Source organism: Talpa europaea, assembly GCF_964194135.1.
Source record: "Talpa europaea genome assembly, contig: HAP1_SCAFFOLD_109, whole genome shotgun sequence".
Lineage (NCBI taxonomy): Eukaryota > Metazoa > Chordata > Mammalia > Eulipotyphla > Talpidae > Talpa > Talpa europaea.
Genome location: NW_028168010.1, coordinates 146,857 through 158,481, shown reverse-complemented (window position 1 = coordinate 158,481; position 11,625 = coordinate 146,857). Strand labels below are relative to the sequence as shown.

General features: G+C 40.3%; 1 pseudogene across 1 annotated transcript; it reads left to right on the top strand.

The window, feature by feature from the left end:
• The first annotated feature begins 2,599 nt into the window (after nucleotides 1–2,599).
• On the top strand, nucleotides 2,600–3,213 carry LOC311188012 (large ribosomal subunit protein eL21-like; annotated as a pseudogene). Its single transcript has one exon. The product of its transcript is annotated as a large ribosomal subunit protein eL21-like (transcript).
• Nucleotides 3,214–11,625: the final 8,412 nt, after the last annotated feature.

The window sequence follows — 11,625 nt, the reverse complement described above, 5'->3', positions numbered from 1 at the left end:
CAATACCAAGCCACAACACCAAGAGGTATTTTTGCCTTGAAAGAGACAGAGTGATCCTGGTGAAATCGGTGAGTTTCCACCTTTCACTGATGACTTGTCCATTCCCGCAAAGCTCAGGCTGTCAAAAGCAAAAATCCTACTGGATTGAGATATTGAGGGTGGGACTTTATGAAGAGACATTTGGAAATTTGGGGTAAAAGCCAGGAGCAAGGCAACCTCTGAGAGGGAGATCGACACGGTTGGAGTAGAAACTGCCCAAACCTCGGTTGACCTTTCAATCTCACAGATGCGGTTAAATCCTTCAAGCCCAGGATAAAGGCGTAGCATGTGGACCCTGGAGGAGAGAACACAGCAGCTGCGCACACTGCAGGCTTCCCTAGGGTCCAGGCAAGGGTCCATGGGGGGTGGGGTGGAGGGAAATGTACCCCAGGAAAGTAACATAGATTCCAGATGTGCTAAATCTTATCTTCCATGTATTCGGAATTAAAGCTGATTTCTCACGGGGCTCATTGGAGTCAAGCCGAGGCTTGTCCTGAGAGATAGTATGTGGGGGAGCCTGTCTCACCTCTGGGCTCCTTTAGAGAAGGTCTTTTCCTCCTGCACTGGGGTCTTCACAGCCAGAGGCAGCTTATGGTCCATTTGTCCTCCAGTCTGACCTCTGTAGAGAGAGCCTCTTCCAAAGCCCTGTGTGATGGCACAGAAGGCATGGCCCTGGGGAGGTCTCTTTGGACACTTGTGGCTGAAATGTCCTGGTTGCTTCAGGCTCTTTAAGCGGGTGAGGTCCCGAGCACCCTGGGCACACATGGGGTCTGGGGTGTTTAAGGTGGCGGTACTGCCAATGGCTGCCAACATACTGATTCTTTCTTCCTCTCCTTTTTTAGTCTGCCTGGTCTCCCTGTTACTATTGGCCTTGAAGTTTATACCCAAAAGTGTGAGAAAGAGGTTTGAGGCTCTTGATCCAGGGCAAGACTGGCTAATGAAGGGGCTGCTAGAATGGCTTCATTTTTTACAGTCCCTGGGGCCAGATTAGTATATATTTTTTATGGCCTCAGCAAGTCTAGCCTGAAATAATGCAGGATTTTTATCAGGCTCCTGAGTAACCTTGCTCCATTTGTTATTATTGAAGGGCTTAACAATTGTTTTTAAAGTAGCATTTATTATTATTATTATTATTATTATTATTATTTTAATCTTATATGTTTTTATATCATTTTTCATTTTTGCACAATGTATGCATTTTCATCTTGGTTATAGTCCCCTTACAATTCCCACCACCCCTTATTTTGATTGTACTCCCTCCTCACCTCCCCCGCTGTAGTGTGTCTCTGGTTTATAGTTGCTCGTTGATTTATGGAAACAACCCAAATGCCCAAAAATAGATGACTGGATCAAGAAGATGTGGTACATATACACAATGGAATATTACTCAGCAATCAGAAAGATAAACTCATGCAATTTGCAGCAACATGGATGGAGCTGGAAAGGGATCATGCTCAGCAAAATAAGCCAGAAAGAAAAAGAAAAATAACAGATGGTCTCACTCATAGCAGGAATTTAGAAAACCTAAATAAGGGACCAGGAAAAAGACTAATTATAATAAAGTAAAAATCAAAATTAACAATTGTTTTGTGTTCCCTGAAGGAGGCAGGTGATCACTTGGTCGCTGCTTTAAGGCCAGTTCTAGGGACCACCCACCAGAAAGTATGAAGTTTTAAGAACTCATAAATTCTAGAATCACTCATATTCGGATATTTTTATGCTGAAAATGTGTAACCATTTTTTTCAAAAATATTTATTTATACAAGAACTTGGGGTATAGGCCAGAGGCATGGGCAGGTGAAAGGAGAGCAGAACAGGCAGACGGACCGAAAACACTGCTGAGGGAAGCAGCGGGTGAGAAAAGAGAGGTCTGCCACGCCATATGGGTATCTCCCTGGCCAGTGGGGAATCGAACTCACACTGGTGAGGCTGCGGCCAGCTTCATAGTGCTGCGCTCAACATGCTGCGCCACTGGGGAGGCCCATGTAACCATTTTTTAAATGGTAATAAATGTTTCTTTACTGGTTTTAATACACTCAAATTGATCCAATTTGTTTTTCACAAGAAAAACTACTTTATCAGATGTCTTAGGTGTCCTTTCAAGACTTTCAAAGAAAATCTTTACTATTTTAGAATATTTGATATTATGGCAGTCTGCATAGGATTAAGAAATGTACAGATTTTTATAACATATTTAATTACCTGGAGTGACAAAGATTTTCCAGAGCAGATCTTATTTTTCTGACAAGGCTTAGCAATGCTGACCAGATTATTAAAAATTAGTAAAGACAGTCCAAGAATACTTTAGTTCTTCTTGCAAATCAGAAATTTAAGTTTGGTATCAATAAGCACACTAGAAATATTAAAGTTTAATTTAATTGCTATTATAGTGAGTTAGAGGACCACATAACATTTTTTTTAGGATGCCTTTAACTTTAAATATTTTCTTTTGCTTTTCTGTTTTATGGGACTTTATTTCAAAGATAATGAGTTTTAATTTGATAGTAAACCCTTTTTTAGCTTTTCAGCCTGAACCGTCATCTCTCAGTAAGTCGCCAAAATGACTAACACAAAGGGAAAGAGAACAGGGACCCACTATATGTTCTCTAGGCCTTTTAGAAAACATGGAGTTGTTCCTCTGGCCCCATACATGCGAATCTGTAAGAAAGATGATAATTGTAGACATCAAGGGGATGGGCACTGTTCAGAAAGGAATGCCCCACAGGTGTTACCATGGCAAAACCGGAAGAGTCTATAATGTTGCCCAGCATGCAGTTGGCATTGTTGTAAACAAGCAAGTAAAGGGCAAGATTCTTGCAAAGAGAATTAATGTTCGTACAGAGCACATTAAGCACTCTAAGAGCCGAGATAGCTTCTTGAAACGGGTGAAAGAAAATGATCAGAAGAAAAAGGAAGCCAAAGAGAAGGGTGCTTGCGCCACCTGGAGAAGCACACTTTGTGAGAACCTGTGGGAAGGAGCCTGAGCTGCTAGAACCTATTCCCTATGAATTCATGGCATGATAGGTGTGCAAAAAGAAATAAAAGAGATCTGGACTATAAAAATGTTTCTCCTAATTGAGCAGAGGTGTGGTGTCCCCTCTCTAAAAAAATATTTAAAGCAGACTTTTAATTATATCGTAATTCATTGGAAAAAAAATAAACCTTTTTTTAAAAACACACATTTTACTTTACCTCTGTTGAAATTTATAACACCCTAGTTTTTTTTTTTCTAGAATGTAAAATATTGAAGCAATGATTGTACTATCATCCCTTTGCACTGAATGTCTTACACTTAAACACATGGTTTAAGTTTTGTCCTTTCAGTTACATGACATTAAAATTTCAGCTTCTTTAAAATAAGGAGCAAAATGTAAACCTGAAATTTTAGTAATTTTAAATAAAATAATTTTAGATATTTAACAAATTTTTATAACTCAATACAACTTTACGTAATGATAAGTGGATTTGTCTTTTGGAATATAATTTCATAAAGAGAAGTTTTGGTATTAACATCAAAAAGCAAATTTATCTTTGTCGACATAGAGCAGGTTAATCACTTTTTTTTTTTTGCTGAATACCATGAGCTTTTTTTTTTTTAAGTAATCACATTTAAACACAGAATCAAGTACTAATTCTCAACATCATAACTTTAAGGCAAATATGTTTTTAATTAAACTACTAAATTTTGAATTGTTTTTTATTTGTGGAAGCATGGAGAACTTTTATTAATTTAACTTTAAGCAGTTTTTACTGACTTGAGGATTTTATTTAGGTCTAGGATACGGGACGGCCTCCAAGATGATGAGTGAGATCAGGAGTAGCAGAGCCCTGGGCCTGTGGTTAAGATGGACAGTCAGAGTATAAATAGAAAGTGGTGCAAGAGAGGACAACTTCCCGCCTCAAAAGACTCCAGGAGTTTCTACTCTACAGCACACAGCCTACCCTGAGACTTTGCTGCCTACAGTCACTGTAGTGTTGTTGTTTTTTTTAAAATTTTATTCATGCATACAAGAATTGTGGTGTAGGCCAGAGGTGTGGGGGGTGAGAGGATTCACCCATGGCAGAGTGGGGAGCAGAATAGGCAGATCTACTGAAACACACTGCTTAAGGGGAGCAGCAAGCGAGACAGGAGAAGTCTGCTGTGCCATGTGGGTCAGCTCCCTGACTGGGGATTGAACTCATGCTACAGTGGCTGATAGCTTGATAGTGCTGAGACTTTAACCCTTTTGCCACCAGGGAGGTCCCTACCCCAGTGGTCTTTAAAAAAATTATATATATATATATATATATATTACATCATTGTTCATTTTTGTACAATGTTTGCTTTCTTTTCTCAGGTGTGGTCCCAATAAAACTCCCACCAACAATTCACCTATGCACCATCACCATAGTCCCTTCTGCTCTTCACACCCTTGTTTTGATCCCTCGCCCTCCCCTCCCCTGCAGAATGTCTCTGACTTATAGTCGCCTGTTTGTTTGTTTTTTTTTTTTTTCATTGTTATCATTTTTTCTCTGATCCCTTATTTGGTTACCCTTTATTCTTCCTATAAGTGAAACCATGCAATGTTTTTCTTTTTCCTTCTGATTTATTTCACTGAGCATAATTCCTTCTAATTTCATCCATGTTGCTGTGAATGGCATGAGTTTATCTTTTTTGGTTGCTGAATAGTATTCCATTGTGTATATATAACACATCTTCTTGATCCAGTCATCTATTTGGGCATTTGGGTTGTTTCCAAACCCAAGCCCCTATTATAAAAAGTGCTGCCATAAACATGGGGGTGAAGATATACTCACCAAATGAAGGAGAACCAACATATATAAGACAATTACTACCAGCTCTGAAAACAGACATTACAGAAAATGCATATATAGAGACTTCAACATCCCTCTCTCATCAATGGACATATTGAAGAGACAAAAAATGAGCAAGGACACTAGAGCCCTAAATAAAGACCTAGACCTTATGGGTTTAACAGATATCTATAGGATTCTGCACCCAAAAAAATATCCAAGCACACATTTTTCTCAAGTGTGCACAGATCATTCTTCAGAATCGATCACATACTGGCTACAAGACAAGCATCAACAGATACATTAAGATAAAAATCATTCCAACTATCTTCTCTGATCATAAAGGTATCAACCAGAAATAAACTATGAAAAGAGGAGCCTCTCCGGTGGTACAGCTGGTTGAGCACAGAGCTGTGAATCTGCCTCAGCCTCTGCAGCGAGGGTCAATTGCCGGCAGGCCAGGGAGATTCCCACATCGTGAGGCAGACCTCTCCTGTCTCTCCTGCTGCTCCCCTCAGCAGTACTTTCAGTCTGTGCTGCACCTCCCCCTGCAGTGACCCTCAGGGCTAATGGCTGTTGCCATGGTCCCTGAGGTCCGGCGTGGGCAAGGAACCATGCGCGCAGGGGGAGAACAGCAAACTCCCTAAGATGCAGAGAAGCCGAATGCCTGTCAAGAAATAATGACCACCAGAAGCTGCCACAAAGATGATTAAAAGAAATGCTGACCACCTGGAACCTTATCTCGCTTTCTCAAGGCCCACAAACTTTATTCTGCTACAACTGTCTTTCTAAAATCTTTCCTTTTTCTGGTCATTGATTGCTAATTAAAAAACATACATAATTTAATAATTAGGCTAATGCAAATGAAACATTACTAAACACTGTGTTATAATAGAATTGTTAGTTTAATAATCTTTCTATTATGTGCTTAACTTTAGTACCTTTGATATTAACTGCATTATAAAATAAATTCACCCATGACAATTAATTATGATAGTTAGAAAATAATTATATAGAATAGTAAAAAGAATTTATAGCCTATCCAATTAGGAATGAGGATAGATGTAACTTCGGACATAAATCACTGCCCTGTCAATTAAGCTAAATTTATGAGCAAACTGATCTCTTTGATGCTTTTAGAAAAAACATATATATACTGACCACTAACTTAATAAAGACGCACTCAGATTTTCACTCTCTTGAAGTGTGTCTGTGTGTCATTTATTCATCGAATCCCTGACCACCCTGCGCAATCTCTCAACCCTGAGACGGCCTCATCGTCCATCGCTGTGCTGGTCCGCGGCAGGTGGCGCCCGAAGGTGGGGCCTGACCTTCATTTCATTGTTCTCACCCAAAGGAGAGGTAAGTAACGAAGAGGTTGCGTTGGGTAAGCTATCTCCTTCTTGTGTGAGTGTGTGAGTGAATTTCTCCTAAAATACCCTTCTTTTTTAGACAGTCAGGGATAGAATCCTCACTGGGGCGTCCGGAGCTCGCTGATAAAGGGTGATCAGTTTGAGACAGTGAGAAGTTTTTCTAAACTTGAAAACATACTCGTGGTGCTGAGTGTGTGTGAGAGTGCATGAATACGGCTCCACGGCCTTAGGGCTACGGAGTCTGAGTGGGCTGCACCCGCGGTTCCCGTGGAGGACGTCATAAGGCATAACGGTCATCTGCTCCTTGGAGCAGCCTGGTCCGGGGTTTATACGGACAGACCTTAGCTAAGACGCCTCCGCAAGTTCCCGCGAGGGACACGGGCCGGACAGCACAGTTGAAATAAAGATCTTGTCTGAGTGAACAAAGCACCACGAGGTCATGGGTCAACAACAGACCAAAAACAGAGATCTTTTTCTTTCTATACTGAAAAATATGATTGAAGCACGCGGAATTAAAGTAAATAAAAAGGCTTTGTTACAACTTTATGAATTCATAATGCGGGTATGCCCATGGTTTCCAGAAGAAGGCAGTCTGTCACTGGAAACTTGGAAAAAGGTAGGAAAAGAAGTAAAAGAATTTTTTGGCCTTCATGGGCCATCTCAAGTCCCCGCACAGACTTTGTCCTTGTGGGTACAAATTAGAGACTTATTGATTGATGACACTGAGGCAGAATTGTGGGAGAGTAAACAGGAAAAGGTTCAGGATAATCCTAAAAACAACAAAAACCTAGAAATAACACCATTACTCGCTCAAGCCTCTGCTCCTATATTAAAAGAATCCCTTTCCCATGCAGAGGATGAGCCTAATGATCATGAATATGCTGAAATGCTAGATAAATTAACTTTCAAAAATGACAAACCCTCCCGCCCAGTTGCCACTCTTTTTCCAATCGTTACTAAGCCCAAAACTGCATTACTTAAAAATCTTCCCCATGATTGTGTCCTTCAAGGACCCCTAGGTGGCATTCTGGGATCAGCAAGAGAGGCCAGTAAAACAGGAGATTTTTCATTTGCCTTTCCCGTGACTGGACCTCCGGTCTTGACTCGCCATGACGATGGCCCTGCATGGGAGGCCATCCCTATAAAAACTCTTAAAGAATTACAATCAGCTGTTCAGACTACAGGACATAACTCCCCTTATACTTATCAAATTATTGACATGTTATCGGCCACTTGGATGACCCCTTATGACTGGCTTAATCTTGCCAAGGCTGTTCTTCCTTCAGGAATGTATATATTATTTCGCATGGAATATGAGGACCAAGTACATGCCTTCCTTAAGGAACATGATGATATGGTCAAGGCTGAGAAAATTTCTCTTTCCATGTTCATGGGAACAGACAAATATACTGATGTACGCAGACAGGCTGCCCTTCCAAAAGATGTCCTAGTTGAAGTTAATAAACTAGCAGTTGCCTCATGGAAAAATTTACCTTCACCTGAGCACAAACCCACTAATCTCACTGATATACACCAACGCCAGGATGAAATGTACCAGGATTTTGTGGCTAGATTAGAAACTGCTCTGGATAAGGTTCTTCCATCCTCTGAAGCACGGGATTTGTTGTTTAAACAACTTGCATGGGAAAATGCTAATTCCCTTTGTAAAGAATTAATTAGACCCATAAGAAAAACTGGTACACTTCAAGATTACATTAAAGTTTGCTTAGATGCTTCCCCAGCGGTTGTTCAAGGCATTGCATATGCTGCAGCAATGAAAGGACAACCTTTCGCCGCTTTTGTTCAGTCAATGCCTCATGGGCGGCGTAACAATCAGGTTTCATGCTTTAGCTGCGGCCAGCCAAACCACACCTCCAAAAATTGCCCAAACAAAGCCCAAGTAATTGCTGAACTTAAACGCCCTATCCCACCAGGCCCATGCCCTCGTTGCAAAAAAGGTACTCATTGGGCCAACGAATGTCGTTCTAAATGGCATAAGGATGGCCATAAATTAACCCCTAATTCTAAACAGTCAATTGACTCAAAAAACTTCCAGAGGGGCAAGCCCTCAGCCCCGTAAAAGAAAGAGGGTCTCATCAACAACCCCCTAAGCCCAATTCCCCTTCCCAAGTGTCAGTTTATGACCTCCCCCGGGGCACCCCGGGCAGTGCTGGTTTGGATCTAGCTGCCATCAAGGATGTTTTATTGTCTTCCACAGAAGATGTACAATTAGTTGAAACTTATTTAAAGGGACCGCTGCCGGCTGGCTCGGTCGGACTAATAATTGGTCGGAGTTCAAATTACAAAAAGAATTTTGAGGTGTTGCCAGGTATTGTTGATGCGGATTTCACAGGCCGAGTCAAAGTTATGATCCGTCCGTTAAAGGAAACTATTCAAATTCACAAAGATCAAAGAATAGCTCAAATTCTAATTTTAAATTATGTCAAACTCCCAAACCCAGTTTTAAAAGACAAACGGGGAGACGGTGGTTTCGGCTCCACCGAGGTCGTGGCTTGGACACAGCCCATTACAAAACAGAGACCTTTACAGACAATATATGTTAATGGACACCCCTTCACGGGATTATTGGACACTGGTGCTGACAGGTCATGCATAGCTGGCAAAGACTGGCCCTCGTCATGGCCCATTACTAATTCCTCATCTACTTTAATTGGTTTAGGCATGGCAAACAATGTAGCTCAAAGCTCTCAGGTTTTACATTGGCAAATGAATGAGCATTCTGGTCTCTTTCAGCCATATGTGATTCCTTCCTTGCCCTTTTCGTTATGGGGCCGTGATGTGATGGAATCTATGGGGTTAACTCTCACCGCTCCTGATTTAATTGATGAACAGGCTTTTTCTTAGGGGCCATTGAGGAAAATTTATTTGCTGATAAAATCGCTTGGAAAAACAATGATCCTGTCTGGATACCTCAATGGCCCCTTACATCTGACAAAATCCAGGCTATACATGACATTGTCTCTGACCAATTACAAAAAGGACATTTAGAGCCCTCTAACAGTCCGTGGAATACTCCTGTCTTTGTAATTAAAAAGAAGTCAGGAAAATGGAGGCTTCTTCAGGACCTCCGCTCAATTAATGACACTATGCATGAAATGGGAGCCCTTCAACCAGGCCTCCCCTCCCCTGTAGCTGTTCCAAAACAAAATCATATCATAATTATTGATTTGCAGGACTGCTTTTTCACCATTAAACTACACCCTGATGATTCTCCTCGGTTTGCCTTTAGTGTTCCATCCGCTAATTTTAGCCAACCCTGGCAACGCTTTCAATGGAAAGTCCTGCCTCAAGGCATGAAAAATTCTCCTACCTTATGTCAAAAATTTGTTGATCAGGCTTTACAAGCTACCAGACATAAATTTCCTGATGCATATATCATTCATTACATGGATGACATTCTCCTGAGCCACTCCTCTAAGGAAGGTGTGGAAACGCTTTTACAATGTTTAATTACTGACCTAACCTCCTTTGGTCTTGTCATTGCTCCTGACAAAATTCAGTGTGAGAGACCACTTAACTATCTGGGAAAAACCATTCATGATGATTTCATCATGACTCAAAAATCTTCAAATCCGCCTTGATAAACTTTCCACATTAAATGATTTTCAGAAATTGCTTGGAAACATTAATTGGATTCGTCCTTATCTTAAAATTACTACAGGTGATTTACACCCTCTTTTCCAGATTTTACAAGGAGATCCTAACCCTAAATCACCTCGGTCCTTGACGCCCGAGGCCATTTCAAAACTGCATTTGGTTGAACAAAAACTTTCTGAAGCTAGAGTTTCTCAAATTGATTATTCATCACCATGGGAATTACTTATTTGGCACACAATCAAACAAAAATGGTCACATCTTATACATCTATGTGTGCATTTCTCATAATGAAAGGGCTGACATGTTCTAAAGAATTGTTTGCCAGGCTTCCTGCCACTATTACTGTCCCATATACTAAAACACAGTTTGAATTTCTGCTTCAAAATGACGATGACTGGGGCATAGCCTTGCTCAATTTTCCTGGTCAGGTCAAATTCCACCTGCCACAGCACCCTATTTTAAAATTTGCGACGGAAACTGCTTTTACTTTTCCAAGAATTATTTCCTCACAGCCTCTGCATGGAGCTGCCGTTGTTTTTACTGACGGTTCCTCCTCTGGAATTTCGGCAGTATATCATCCTGATCAACCTTCTATACAGCGTTTCTCTAAAGGAATTTCTGCTCTCCCGCCCAGCCACCACTCTTTTCCCAGTCGTTACTAAACCTACAACTGCATCACATAAAAATCTTGTTCATGAAAGTTCCCTTAAATGCTTCCCCCGTGGCACTAGATCAAGGGTCTGAATTAGAGAAAATAAATAAAAAACTCAAAAACTTATGGCTGTCTGTATCCCTAAATAACATCAAAGAGGACTCAGCTGACAGCCCCATATTAATAAAACAATTGCCTGAACAAATAGGTCGTTTTTGCCTGGCTGGAGGCAAAAATGAAACATGCAAAACAAAAGGTAAAAGAAAAAATAGCCTGCAGTATTAGAAAAAGTGATCAGGATTATTGGGATAGTGAAACTGTTTTTCAAAAGCCAAAAGTTAATTCTAGAGCCAATACTGACCTCTTTGCAGAGGCATCGGCTCCCAATTATGAGACCATTCCAAAATCCAGCCCAAATTTCCAGCTCAAACTTGGCTAAAATTGTTGAAATAAAAATAAAAACTCAAAAACAAATAAGAAATAATGTGTCATAATCTTAAATAAAACAAACAAACAAACAAACAAAAAAATGCTCCAATCTTTTCCTGTTAATTATTTGGGGAGGAGGCTAGGTTCCCCCTGGTGGAGTTTTGCCATTTGTTTCTTTAAAAATAAATAAATAGATAAATAAGGCATTTATAAATTCAAAGTTCATTCACAATTGTTAAAGTGATAAAAAATGGTTAAATATGAGTGTATGAGACTATATGACTATAATATGAATAAAAAGTTTTTATTAAAATAGTATAAACCCACTGCAGTGGGCTGGTGGGGGCTGCTCTTGATCTCAACAAGCAGCTGCCTGGACTTTTTCTCCAGTGTTGGGATCACTGACAGGTCTCTACTACCTTCCTGCTGTGGAGGACTGAACTTTTCTATTATCCACCTTAAATAACTATTTTGGTTCATTCTACCAGAAAGTTCCATTTCCCTGTGTTTCTCTGATTTTAAAATCTACATTGTCTTAGGCAAAAACTGCTGAGTTACTTTTGACCTGCTAACAAGCTATACAGAATGCTTATTGGTTGAATAAAAGCTTTTAATTTTACTTATGGGACCTGTAAAACATTAAGTTTCTTGTTAAAACAAACTAACCTGGTAAAACATAAAGTAATAATACAAACATTTTTGAGCTAAATTCTAAACCTC